This window comes from Chrysochloris asiatica, unplaced genomic scaffold (assembly GCF_000296735.1).
Source record: "Chrysochloris asiatica unplaced genomic scaffold, ChrAsi1.0 scaffold00403, whole genome shotgun sequence".
NCBI lineage: Eukaryota > Metazoa > Chordata > Mammalia > Afrosoricida > Chrysochloridae > Chrysochloris > Chrysochloris asiatica.
In genome coordinates this window covers 1490836-1505883 of record NW_006408921.1, presented here as the reverse complement: position 1 = coordinate 1505883, position 15048 = coordinate 1490836, and positions in this window count along the sequence as shown.

Genomic DNA, 15048 nt, shown 5'->3' with positions numbered 1-15048 from the left:
GTCTGCCATGTATCTAGCTCTGTGTACATGGGTATGTTGGACTGATCTGCCAAGTAGGTAGCTATCTGTATATGAGCATATTGGACTTGACTGCCATGTAGCTAGCTCTCAGTATGTAGACATGTTTGACTCATTTGCCATGTAGCTATTACCCTGTATATGCACATGTTGGACTACTCAGCCATGTAGCTAGTTCTCATTATTTGAACACTTTGGACTGATCTGCCATGAAGCTTCAACTCTGTATATGGCAATGAGGCATTACTCTACCATGTAGCTTGTTCTCTTTATAAAGACTAGTTGTATTATCTGGCATGTAGCTATTACCCTGCGTATGGACATGTATAACTACTCTGCCATGTAGCTAGCTCTCTGTATATGAACACGTTGAACATATCTGCCATGTACCGTGAACTCTGTATATGGACATGTTGCAATACCCTGTCATGTAGCTAACTCTCTGTATATAGTCAACTTGGACTCCTCTGCCTTGTAGCTCGAACTCTGTATATGGAAATGTTGCAGTACGAAGCCAGGTAGTTAGCTGTCTGTACACTGACAAATTGGACTCATCTGCCTTGTAACTAGAACTCTGAATATGCAAATGTTGCACTATCCTGCCATGTAGGTAACTCTCTGAATATGAACATATTAGACTAATCTGCCATGTAGTTATCTCTCAGTATATGGATATGTTGCACTCATCTGCCATGTAACTAGTATCCTGTATATGTACAGGTTGTACTACTGTGCCATATATCTAGCTCTCTGTATATTGACATGTTGGACACATCTGCCATGCAGCTAGAATTCTGTATATGGAACTGTTGCACAAGGCTGCCATGTAGCTAGCTCTCTGTATATAGACAAGTTGGACTCATCTGACTTGTAGCTAGAATTCTGTATATGGAAATGTTGCACTATGCTGCCATGTAGCTAGCTCTCTGTATATGAACATATTGGATATGTTTGCCATGTAGCTAGCTCCTAGTATATGGACATGTTGGACTCATCTGCCATGTAACTAGTACCCTGTATATGGACATATTGCACTACTCTGCCATGTAGCTAGCTCTCTGTCTATAGACAAGTTGGACTCATCTGCCTTATAGCTAGTACCCTGTATATGGACATGTTTTACTAGTCTGCCATGTAGCTAGCTCTCGGTATATGGATACTTTGGACTCATATGCCATGTACCTTGAACTCTGTATATGGAAATGATACACTACTCTGCCATTTCCCAGCTCTCTGTATATGGACATTTTGGAATCGTCTGACATGTAGCCAGCTCTCAGTATATGGACAAGTTGGATTCTTCTGCCTTGTAACTAGAATTCTGTATATGGAAATGTTGCACTACCCTGCCATGTAGGTAGCTCTCTGTTTATGAACATGTTGGACACATCTGCCATGTAACTAGAACTCTGTATATGTTAACGTTGCAGTACCCTGCCATGTAGCTAGCTCTCTGTATATGAATATATTGTACTTGTCTGCCATGTAACTAGCTCTCAGTATATGCACACGTTGGAAAAATTTTCCAGGTTCCTAGAATTCTGAATATGGACACATTGCACTACTCTGCCATGTAGCTAGCTCTCAGTAAATTGACACGTTGGACACATATGCCATGTAGCTAGAACTCTGTATAGTGATATGTTGGACTACCCTGCCAAGTAGTTATATCTCTGTATATAGACAAGTTGGAATCATCTCCCTTGCAGCTAGAACTCTCTCTATATGGAAATGTTTCACTACCCTGCCATGTAGGTAGCTCTCTGTATATAAGCATATTGGACTTGTCTGCCATGTATCTAGAACCTTGTATGTGGACATTTTGAATTACAATGCCATGTCGCTAACTCTCAGTATATGGACACGTTGGACATATCTGCAATGTAGTTAAAAACCTGTATATGGACATGTTGCACTACTCTGCCATGTAGCTAGCTCTCTGTATATAGGAAAATTGGACTCATTTGCCTTCTAGCAGGAACTCTGTATATGGAAATGTTGCACTTCCCTGCCATGTTGCTATCTCTCTGTATATGGACATTTTGTATTCATCTGACATGTAGTAAGTTCTCTGTGCATGGAAATTTGACTGATCTGCCATGTAGTTAACTCTCATTATATGGACACATTGGACACATCTGCCATAAAGCTGGAACTCTGTATATGGAAATGATGCACTACCCTGCCATGTAGCTAATTCTCTGTATATGGACATTTTGGACTCGTCTGCCATATAGCTAGCTCTCTGTGCATGGATATGTTGGACAGATCTGCCAAGTAGGTAGCTTTCTGTATATGACCATACTGGAATTATCTGAAATGTAGCTAGCTCTCAGTATATGTACATGTTGAACTCATCTGCCATGTATCTAGTACTCTGTATATGGACATATTGGACTACTCTGCCTGTAGCTAGCTCTCAGTATATGAACACATTGGACAAAAATGCCATGTAGATAGAGCTCTGTATATGAAAATGATGCACTAACCTGCCATATAGCTAGCTCTCTGTATATGAACATATTGGACTTGTCTGACATGTAGTTAGATCTCAGTATAGGGATATGTTGGATTCATCTGCTGTGGAGGTAAGACCCTGTATATGGACATATTACCCTACTCTTCCATGTAGCTAGCTCTCTGTATATAGACAAGTTGGACTCATCTGTCATGTAGCTTGAAATCTGTATATGGAAAGGATGCACTACTCTGCCATATAGCTAGCTCTCTGTATATAGACAAGTTGGACTCTTCTGCCTTGTAGCTAGAACTCTGTATATGGAAATGTTGCACTACTCTGCAATGTAGCTAGCTCTCTGTACATGGACCTATAGTACTATTCTGTCATGTAGCTAGCTCTCAGTATTTGGACATGTTGAAATCATCTGCCATGTAGCTAGTACCCTGTATGTGGACATGTTGGACTACTCTGCCATGTTGCTAGCTCTCAATATATGTACACATTTTACACATCTGCCATGTAGCTAGAACTCTGTACATGGAAATGTTCCCCTAACCTGCCATGTAGCTAGCTCTCTGTATAAGAACATTTTGGACTTGTCTGCTATGTAGCTAGCTCTCAGTATATAGACAGGTAGGACACATCTGCCATGTAGCTAGAACTCTGTATATTGAAATGTTGCTCTACACTGCCATGTAGCTAGCTCTCTCTATACAGACAAGTTGGATTCATATGCCTTGTAGCCAGAACTCTGTATACGGAAAAGTTGCACTACCCTGCCATGTAGCTAGCTCTCTGTATATGAACATATTGGAATTGTCTGCCATGTGGCTAGCTCTCAGTATATGAACATGTTGGACTCATATGCCATGTATCTAGTACACTGTATATGGACACATTGGACTACTCTGCGATGAAGATGGCTCTCATTATATGGACAAGTTGTACTCATCTGTCTTGTAGCTAGAACTCTGGATATAGAAATGTTGCACTACCCTTCCATGTAGCTAGCTCTCTGTATATATACAAGTTGGACTAATCAGCCTTGTAGCTAGAACTCTGTATATGGAAATGATGTACTACCCTGCCATGTAGTTAGCTCTCTGTATATAGACAAGTTGGAATCATCTGCCTTCTAGCAAGAACTCAGTATATGGAAATTTTGCACTACCCTGCCATGTAGCTCACTCTCTGCTGATGGACATTTGGGACTCATCTGATATGTTGGAGTAATCTGACAAGTGGGTAACTCCCTGTATATGAACATTTGGAGATGTCTGCCATGTAGCTAGCTCTCAGTATATGGACATGTTGGACTCATCTGCCATGTATCTAGTACCCTGTATATGGACATGTTGGAATCATCTGCCATGTAACTAGTACCCTTTATATGGACATGTTGGACTACTCTCACATGTAGCTGGAAATCTGTATATGGAAATGTTGCACTAACGTGCCATGTGGCTCGCTCTCTGTATATGAACATTTTGGACTTGTATGCCATGAAGCTCCCTCTCAATATATGGAATAGTTGGACTCATCTTCCACATAGCTAGTACTCTGTATATGGACATGTTGGAATTCTCTGCCATGAAGCTAGCTTTCAGTATATGAACAAGTTGGACTCATCTGACTTGAAGCTAGAACTCTGTATATGGAAATGTTGCACTACCCTGCCATGTAGCTAACTCTCTGTATATAGTCATATGGAACCTGTCTGCCAATTATCTACGTCTCAGCACATGGAAATGATGGACTGATCTGCAAAGTATGTAGCTCTCTGTATATGAACATGTAGAACTCATCTGCCAAGTACCTAGCTGTCAGTATATGGACATGTTGGACTCATCTGTCATGTAGCTAGTACCCTGTATATGGACATGTTGGAATACTTTGCCATGTACGTAGCTCCTAGTAAGTGGACACATTGGACTCATCTGCCATGTAGCTTGAAATCTCGTTATGGACATGATGCACTACTGTTGCATGTAGGTAGTTCTCAGTATATAGACAAGTTGGACTCATCTGCCTTGTAGCTAGAACTCTGTATATGGAAATGTTGCACTACCCTAGCTCCCTGTGTATGGACATATCGGTCTCGTCTGCCATGTAGCTAGTACTCTGTATATAGATATGTTTGACTGATCTGCCAAGAAGGTAGCTGTTGGTATATGAACATAATGAACTTGTCTGCCATGTAGCTAGCTCTCAGTATAAGGACATATTTAACTCATCTGCCATGTAGCTAGAAACCTGTATATAGACATGTTGGACTACTCTGCCATGAAGCTAGCTCTCAATATATGAACCAGATGGACTCATCTGCCTTGTAGCTAGAACTCTGTATATGGAAATGTTGCACTACCCTTCCATGTAGCTAGCTTTCTGTATATAAACAAGTTGGACTCATTTGCCTTGTAGCTAGAACTCTGTATATGGAAATGTTGTACTACCCTGCCATGTAGCTAGCTCTCTGTATATAGACAAGTTGGAATCATCTGCCTTTTAGCTAGAACACTGTATATGGAAAATTTCCACTACCCTGCCATGTAGCTAGCTCTCTGTATATAGACAAGTTGGAATCAACTGCCTTTTAACTAGAACTCTGTATATGGAAATTTTGCACTACCCTGCCATGTAGCTAGCTCTCTGTATATGGATATGTTGGACTGATCTGCCAAGTAGATAGCTCTCAGTATAAGAACATATTGGACTTGTCTGCCATGTAGCAAACTCTCAGTATATGGACATGTTGGACTCATCTGCCATGTATCTAGTACCCTGTATATGGACATGTTGGACTACTCTGCCATGTAGCTAGCTTTCAGTATATGGACACGTTTTACACATGTGTCATGAAACTAGAACTCTGTATATGGAAATGTTGCACTAACCTTCCGTGTATCTAGCTCTTTGTATATGAACATTTTGGATTTGTCTGCCATGTAGCTAGCTCTAAGTATATGGAAATGATGGACTCATCTGCCAGGTAGCTACTACTCTGTATATGACCATCTTGCACTACTCTGCCATGTAGCTATCTCTCTGTACATAGACAAGTTGTACTCATCTGCCATGTAGCTTAAACTCTTTATATGAACATGATGCACTACTCTGCAATGTAGGTAGCTCTCAGTATATAGATAAGTTGAAATCATCTGCCTTGTAGGTAGATCTCTATATATGGAATCTTGCACTATCCTGCCATGTAGCTTGCTCTCTATGTATAGAAAAGGTGGATTCATCTGCTTTTTAGCAAGAATTCGGTATATGGAAATGTTGCAATATCCTGCATGTAGCTAGCTCTCCCTATATGGACATATTGGATTTGTCTGCCATGTAGCTAGCTCTTAGTATATGGACATGTTAGACTATCTTGTCATGTAGCTAGTACCCTGTATATGGACATTTTGCACTCCTCTCCCATGTAGCTAGCTCTCTGTATATAGACCAGTTGGACTCATCTTCCTTGAAGCTAGAACTCTATATATGGGAATGTTGCACTACCCTGCCATGTAGCTATCTTTCTGTATATGGACATTTGGGACTCGTATGCCATGTAGCTAGCTCTCTGTACATGGATATGTTGGACTGATCTGCCAAGAATCTGTCAAGAATGTAGCTCTCTGTATATGTTCATAATTGGATTTGTCAGCAAAGTAGCTCGCTCTCAGTATATGGACATGTTGGACTCATCTGCCATGTAGCTAGTACCCTGTATATGGACATGTTGGACTACTCTGCCATGTAGCTGTATCTCAGTATATGGATACGTTGTACAGATCTGGCATGTAGCTAGAACTCTGTATATGGAAATGATGCACTACCCTGCCATGTAGCTTGCTCTCAGTATATGGACATTTTGGACGTGTCTGCCATGTAGCTAGCTCGCTGTATAAGGACATGTTGGGCTTATCTGCCATGTAGATAGTACCCTGTATCTGGACATGTTGGAATACTCTGCCATATAGGTAGCTCTCAGTATATGGACACGTTGGACACATCTGCCACGTAGCTAGAACTCTGTATATGAAAATGTTGCACTACTCAGCCATGTAGCAAGCTCTCTGTATGTAGAAAAGTTCGACTCATCTGGCTTTTAGCTAGAAGCTTATATATGGAAATGTTGCACTACACTGCCATGTAGCTTGCTCTGTGTTTATGGACATTTTGGACTTGTCTGCCATGTAGCTAGCGCTCAGTGTATGGAAACGTTGTAAACTTCTGCCATGTGGCTATAACTCTGTATATGGAAATGTTGCACTACCCTGCCAGGTAGGTAGCTCTCTGTATAGGGACAGTTCGGACTCATCTACCATGTAGCTAGCTCATTGTACATGGATATTTTGGACTGTTCTGCCATGTAGGTAGCTCTCAGTATATGGACATTTGGACTCCTCTGCCATGTAACTAGCTCTCTGTACATGGACTGTTCTGCCATTTTTATAGCTCTCTGTACATGAACATATTGGAATTGTCTGCCATGTAGCTAGCTCTCAGTATATAGACAAGTTGGATTCATCTGCCTTGTAGGTAGAACTCTGTATATGGACATTTTCCACTCCCCTGCCATGTAGCAAGCTCTCTGTATATGAACATATTGGACTTGTCTGCCATGTAGCTAGCTCTCAGTATATGGACACGTTGGAAACATCTGCCCTGTAGCTGGAACTCTATATATTGAAATGTTGCCCTACTCTGTCATGTAGCTAGCTCTGGGTATATAGACAAGTTGGAATCATCTGCCTTCTACCTATAACTCTATATATGGAAATGTTGCACTTCCCTGCCATGTAGCTAGCTCTCTGTATATGGACATTTTGGACTCACCTGTCATGTAGCTAGCTTTCTGTACATGGATATATTGAACTGAACTGCAAAGTAGGTAGCTCTCTGTGTATGAACATATTGGATTTGTCTGCCATATAGCTTCCTCTCAGTATATGGTCAAGTTAGACTAGTCTACCTTGTAGCTAGAACTCTGTATATGGAAAAGTTGCATTATCCTGACATGTATCCAGCTCTCCGCATATGGACATTTTCACTCATGTGCCTGTAGCTAGCTCGTTGTACATGGATATTTTGGACTGATCTGGCATGTAGTTAGCTCTTTGTATATGGACACGTTGGACATATCTGCCATGTAGCCAGAACTCTGTATATGGAAATGTTGCATAATGCTTCCATGTAGCTAGCTCTCTATATATAGACATTTTGGATTCATCTCCCATTTATCTAGCTCATTGTACATGGATATGTGGGACTCCTCTGCCAAGAAAGTAGTTCTCTGTATATGAACATATTGGACTCGTCTGACTTGTAGCTAGCTCTCAGTATATGGACCTTTTGGACTACTCTGCCAAGTAGCTAGAACACTGTATATGGAAATGCTGCACTACCGTGCCATGTAACTAGCTCTCAGTATATGGACATTTTGGACTTGTCTGCCATGTAGCTAGCTCTTTGTAAATGGATATTTTGGACTGATCTGCCAAGTAGGTAATGCTCTGTATATGAATATATTGGACTCGTCTGACATGTAGCTAGCTCACAGTATATGGACATGTTGGAATCATAGGCTATGTAGCTAGTACACTGTATATGAAAATGTTGCACTACTCTGCCATATAGCTAGCTCTCTGTATATAGACATGTTGGACTCATCTGCCTTGTAGCTAGAACTCTGTATATAAAAATGTTGCACTACACTGCCATGTAGCTAGCTCTCTGTATAAGAACATATTGGACTTGTCTGTCATGTAACAAGTACAGTGTATATGGACATGTTGCACTATTCTGCCATGTAGGTAGCTCTTAGAATATGAACACTTTGGAGTCATCTGCCCTGTAGCTTGAACTCTGTGTATTGAAATGATTCACTACTCTGCCATGTAGCTAGCTCTCTGTATATAGACTAGTAGGACTCATCTGCCTTGTAGCTAGTACCCTGTATATGGACATGATGGACTCCTCTGAAATGTAGCTAGATCTCTGTATATGGACATTTTGGACACTTCTGATATGTAGCTAGAACTCTGTATATGGAAAAGTTCCACTACACTACAATGTAGCTAGCTCTTTATATGAACGTATTGGACTTGTCTACAATGTAGCTAGCTCTCAGTATAAGGACATGTTGCACTACCCTGCCATGTAGCTAGTTCTCTGTATATAGACGAGTTGGACTCATCTGCCTTGTAGCTAGAACTCTGTATAGGGGAATGTTGCACTACCGTGACAGGTAGCTAGCTCTCAGTATATAGATAAGTTGGATTCATCTCCCTTGTAGGTAGAACTCTGTATATGGAAATGTTGGACTATTTTGCCATGTAGCTAGCTCTCTGTATATAGACAAGTTGGAGTCATCTGCTTTGTAGCTTGGACTCTGTATATGGTTTAGTTTCGCTACCCTACCAAGTGGCTAGCTCTCTGTATATAGACAAGTTGGACTCATCTGCCTTTTAGCTAGAACTCTGTATAAGGAAATTTTTGCACTACCCTGCCATGAGCTAACTCTCTGTATATGAACATTTTGGACTCATCTGCCTTTTAGCTAGCTCTCCGTACATGGATAAGATAGACTGATCTTAAAAGTAGGTATCTCTCTGGATATTAACATATTGGACTTTTCTGCCATATAGCTAGCTCTCAGTATATAGACAATTTGGACGCACATGCCATGTAGCTAGTACCTTGTATATGGACTTGTTGGACCACTCTGTCATGTATCTAGCTCTTAGTGTATGGACACATTGTCTACATTTGCCATGTAGTTGTATTTTCAAGGCAGACAAGTCCAAAATGTTCATATTCAGAGATCTAGCTACATAGCAGGGTAGTGCAATATTTCCATATACCGAGTTTTATCTACGAGACAGATGAGTCCAACTTGTCTATATACAGAGAGCTAGCTACATGTCTGGGTTGCGCAACATTTCCATATAAAGAGTTCTAGACACAAGGCAGATGATTCCAACTTTACTATATACTGAGAGCTAATTACATGGCATATCAGTCCAAAATATCCATGCACAGAGAGCTAGCTACATGTCAGATGAAACCAAAATGTCCTTATAGAGAGAGCTAGCTAGATGGCAGATGTGTCCAACATGTCCACATATTGAGAGCTAGCTACATGGCAGAGTAGTCCAAAATAACAATGCAAAGAGAGTTAGTTACATGTCAGACGAGTCCAAAATGTCCACATACAGAGAGCTAGCTACTTGGAAGTGTAGTACATCATATCCATATACAGAGTTCAAGCTACATGACAATTGAGTCCAAAGTGTTCATATACTGAGAGCTAACTACATGGCAGAGTAGTCCAACATGTGCAAATAAAGAAACATAGCTACATGGCAGATGTGTCCAACGTTTCCATATACTGAGAGCAGCTACATGACAGACTAGTACAACATGTTCATATACAGAGAGCTACCTACTTGGAAGATCAGTCCAACATATCCATATACAGAGAGCTAGCTACATGGCAGAGGAGTCCAAAATGCCCATATACAGAGAACATGCTTTATGGTAGAGAATTACAACATTTCCTTATACAAAGTTCTACTACAAGGTAGATGAGTCCAACTTGTCTATATACAGAGAGCAAGGTACATGGCAGGGTAGTGGAACATTTCCATTTACAGAGTTCAAGCTACAAGGAAGATGAGTCCAACTTGTCTTTATACAGGGAGCTAGCTACATGACCGGGTAAATCAACATTTCCATATACAGAATTCTAGCTACAAGGTAGATGAGTCCAACTTGTCTATATACAGACAAGGATACTAGCTACCAGGCTAATAAATCCAATGTGCCCATATATTGAGAGCTAGCTACATGGCAGGAAAATCCAATATGTTAATATACATAGAGCTATCTACTTGGCAGATCAATCAAACATATTCTTGTACAGAGAGCTAACTACATGGCAGGCGAGTCCAAATGTACGTATACAGAGAGCTAGCTACATGGCAGGGTAGTGCATCATTTCCATATACAGAGTTTTAACTGTAAAGCATATGAGTCCAACTTGTCTATATACAGAGCTAGCTTCATGGCCGGGTAGTCCAACATTTCCATATACAGGGTACTAGCTACATGGCAGATGAGTCCAACATGCACATATACTGAGAGATAGCTACATGGCAGACAAGTTCAATATGTTCATATACAGAGAGCTACCTACTTGGAAAATCAGTGCAACATATCCATGTACACAGATCAAGCTACATGGCAGAAGAGTCCAAAATGTCCATATACAGAGAGCAAGCTACATGGCAGAGTTATGCATCTTTTTCATATACCGAGTACAGGTTACATGGCAGATGAGTTCAAAGTGTTCATATACTGAGAGCTAGCTACATGGCAACATAGGCCAACATGTTCGTATAAAAAGTACTCGCTATATGGCAAATGAGTCCAACGTGTCCATATACTGAGGGCTAGCTCCATGGCAGAGAAGTCAAGCATGTTCATATACAGATAGCTACGTACTTGGCAGTTCAGTCCAACATATCCCTGTACAGAAAGCTATCTACATGGCAGATGAGTCCAAAATGTCCATATACAGAGAGCTAGCTACATGGCAGAGTACTCCAACATGACCATATACAGAGTTATAGGTACATGGCATATATGTCCGATGTGTCCATGTACTGAGAGCTAGCTACATGGCAGAGTAGTCCAACATGTCTATATACAGAGTTCTAGCCACAAGGCAGATGAGTCCAACTTGTCTATATAGAGAGAGCTAGCCACATGGAAGAGTAGTGCATCATATCCATACACAGAGTTCAAGCTACAAGACAGATAAGTGCAAAGTGTTCATATACTGAGAGCTAGCTACATGGCAGAGTAGTCCAAAACGTCCTTATAAAGAGTACTATCTACCTGGCTAATGAGTACGACATATCCATATATTGAGAACTAGCTACATGGCAGACAAGTCCAATATGTTCATATACAGATAGCTAAGTACTTGGCAGATCAGTCCAACATATCCATGTAAAGAGAGCTAGCTACATGGCAGACAAGTACAAAATGTCCATATACAGAGAGGTAGCTACATGGCTGTGTAGTCCACTATTTCCATATAGAGAGTTCTAGCTACAAGGCAGATGAGTCCAACTTGTCTATATACAGACAAGGGAAATAACTACCAGGCTAATTAATCCAACGTGCCCATATATTGAGAGCTAGCTACATGTCAGAAAAATCCAATATGTTCATATACAGAGAGCTACCTACTTGGCAGATCAGTTCAACATACCCATTTACAGAGAGCTAGCTACATGGCAGGCGAGTCCAAAATGTGCATATAGAGAGAGCTAGCTACATAGGAGGGTAGTGCAACATCTAAAAATACAGACTTTTATGTACATGGCAGATGTATCCAACGTGTCCATATACTGAGAGCTAGCTACAAGCAGAATAGTCCAACATGTCCATATTCAGGGTACTAGCTACATGATAGATGATTCCAAAATGTCCATTAACTGCTAGCTAGCTACATGGAAGAAAAGTCCAGTATGTTCATATTCAGAGAGCTACCTACTTGGCAGATCAATCCAAAATGTCCACGTACAGAGAGTCCAAAATGTCCATCTACTGAGAGCACGGTAGTGCAACATTTCCATATACAGATTTCTAGCTACAAGGCAGATGAGTCCAACTTGTCTATATACAGAGAGGTAGCTAAATGGCAGGATAGTGCTTAATTTCCATATACAGTGGTCAAGCTACATGGCAGATGACTCCAAAGTGTTCATATACTGAGAGCTAGCTACATGGCAGGGTAGTGCAACATTGCCAAATAAAGAGATCTATCTACATGGCAGATATATCTAACTGGTCCATAAATTGAGGGCTAGGTAAAATCAGAGTATTCTAACATGTCCATATACAGTGTAGAAGTACATGCCAGATGAGTCCAACATGTCCATATACTGAGAGCTAGCTATATAACAGATAAGTCCAATATGGTGATATACAGAAAGCTACTTTCTGGGTAGATCAATTCAACATATCCATGTACAGAGAATTAGCTACATGGCAGACAAGTCCAAAATGTCTATATACAGAGAGCTAGCTACATGGCATGGTAGTGCAACATTTCCATATACAGAGTTCTAGCTACAAGGCAGATGAGTCCAACTTGTCTATGAACAGAGAGCTGGCTACATGACAGGGTAGTGTAACATTTCCATATACAGAGTTCTAGCCAAAAGGCAGATGAGTCCAACTTGTTTTTATACAGTGAGCTTGCTATACGACAGAGTAGTCCAACATGTCCATATGCAGAGTTCTAGGTACATGGCAGATATGTCCAATATGTCCATATACTGAAAGCAAGTTACATGGCAGAGTAGTGTAACATTTCCATATACGGAGTTCTAGTTACATTGCAGATGTGTCCAAAGTGTCCATATACTGAGAGCTAACCAAATGGCAGATCAGTCTAACATGTCGATATACAGGGTACTAGCTACATGGCAGACAAGTCCAATTTGTTCATGTACAAAGAGCTACCTCCTTGGCAGATCAGTCCAACATTGCCATGTACAGAGAGCTAGCTACATGGCAGGGTAGTGCAACATTTCCATATAGAGAGTTCTAGTTACAAGGCAGATGAGTACAACTTCTCTTTATACTGAGAACTTGCTACATGGCAGACAAGTCCAATATGTTCATATACAGAGAGTTAACTACTTGGCAGAGCATTCCAACATATCCATGTACAGAGAGCTATCTACATGGCAGACGAGTCCAAAAAGTCCATATACAGAGAGCTAGCTACATGGTAGGGTAGTGCAACCTTTCCATATACAGAGTTCTAGCTACAAGACAGATGAATCCAACATGCCCATATACTCAGAGCTAGCTTCATGGCAGACAAGTCCAAAAGGTCCATATACAGAGAGCTAGCTACAGGACAGTGTAGCACAACATTTCCATATACAATGTTCTAGCTATAAGGCAGATGAGTCCAACATGTCCATATACAGAGAGCTAGCTACATGGCAGACAAGTCCAATATGTTCATGTATAGAGAGCTAGCTACATGCCAGGGTCGTGCAACATTTCCATATACAGAGTTCTAGCTACATGGCAGATGGATCCAATGTGTCCATATACTGAGAGCTAGCTACATGGCAGAGAAGAGCAACATTTCCACATACAGACTTCAAGCTACATGGCAAATAAGTTCAAAATGTCCATATACAGTGTTCTAGATACAGGGCAGAGAGGTCCAATATGTTCATACACAGAGAACTACCTACTAGGCAGATCAGTCCAACATATCCATGTACAGAAAGCTAGCTACATGGCAGAGTACTGCAACATGTCCATGTATAGTGTTCTAGCTACATGGCAGACGAGTCCAAAATTTCCATATACAAAGAGCTAGCTACATGGCAGGGTAGTGCAACCTTTCCATATACATTGTTCTAACTACAAGGCAGATGAGTCCAAAATGCCCATGCACAGAAAGCTAGCTAAATGGCAGAGAAGAGCAACATTTCCATAGACAGACTTCAAGCTACATGGCAAATAAGTTCAAAATGTTCATGGCAGATATGTCTAAAATGTCCATATACAGAGAGCTAGCTACATGGCAGAGAAAAGCAACATTTCCATATACAGACTTCAAGCTACATGGCAAATAAGTTCAAAATGTTCATAGCAGATATGTCTAAAATGCCCATATACAGAGAGCTAGCTACATGGCAGACGAGTCCAAAATGCCCATATACAGAGAGCTAGCTACATGTCAGGGTAGTGCAACATTTCCTTACACAGAGTTTTAGCTACAAGGAGGATGAGTCTAAAATGTCCATATACAGAGAGCTAGCTACATGCCAGATTAGGTCAACATTTCCATATACAGTGTTCTAGCTACAAGGCAGATGAGTCCAAGATGTCCATATACTGAGATCTAGCTGCATGGCAGACGAGATCAAAATGTTCACATACAGAGAGCTAGCTACATGGCAGAGTAATGGAACCTTTCCATATACAGAGTTCCACCTATAAGGCAGATGTATCCAATGCGTCCATATATTGAGAGTTAACTGCATGGCAGATCAGTCCAAAATATCCATGCACAGAGAGCTAGCTACATGTCAGACGACTCTAAAATGTCCATATGCAGAGAGCTAGCTACATGGCAGCTTAGTGCATAATTTCCATATACGTAGTTCAAGCTACATGGCAGAGGAGTCCAAAGTGTTCATATACTGAGAGCTAGCTACATGGCAGAATATTCCATCATGTCCATAAAAAGAGTACTATTTATCTGGCTAATGAGTACAACATGTCCTTATGCTGAGAGCTAGCTACAAGCCAGACAAGTCCAATATGTTCACATACAGATAGCTACCTACTTGGCAGATCAGTCCAACATAACCATGTAAAGAGAACTAGCTACATGGCAGGGTAGTGCACCATTTCCATATACAGAGTTCTAGCAACTAGGCATTGACAGAGAACTTCCAGAGGTTCAAGCTGGATTCAGAAGAGGCCGTGGAACAAGAGATATCATTGCTGATGTCCGATGGATCTTG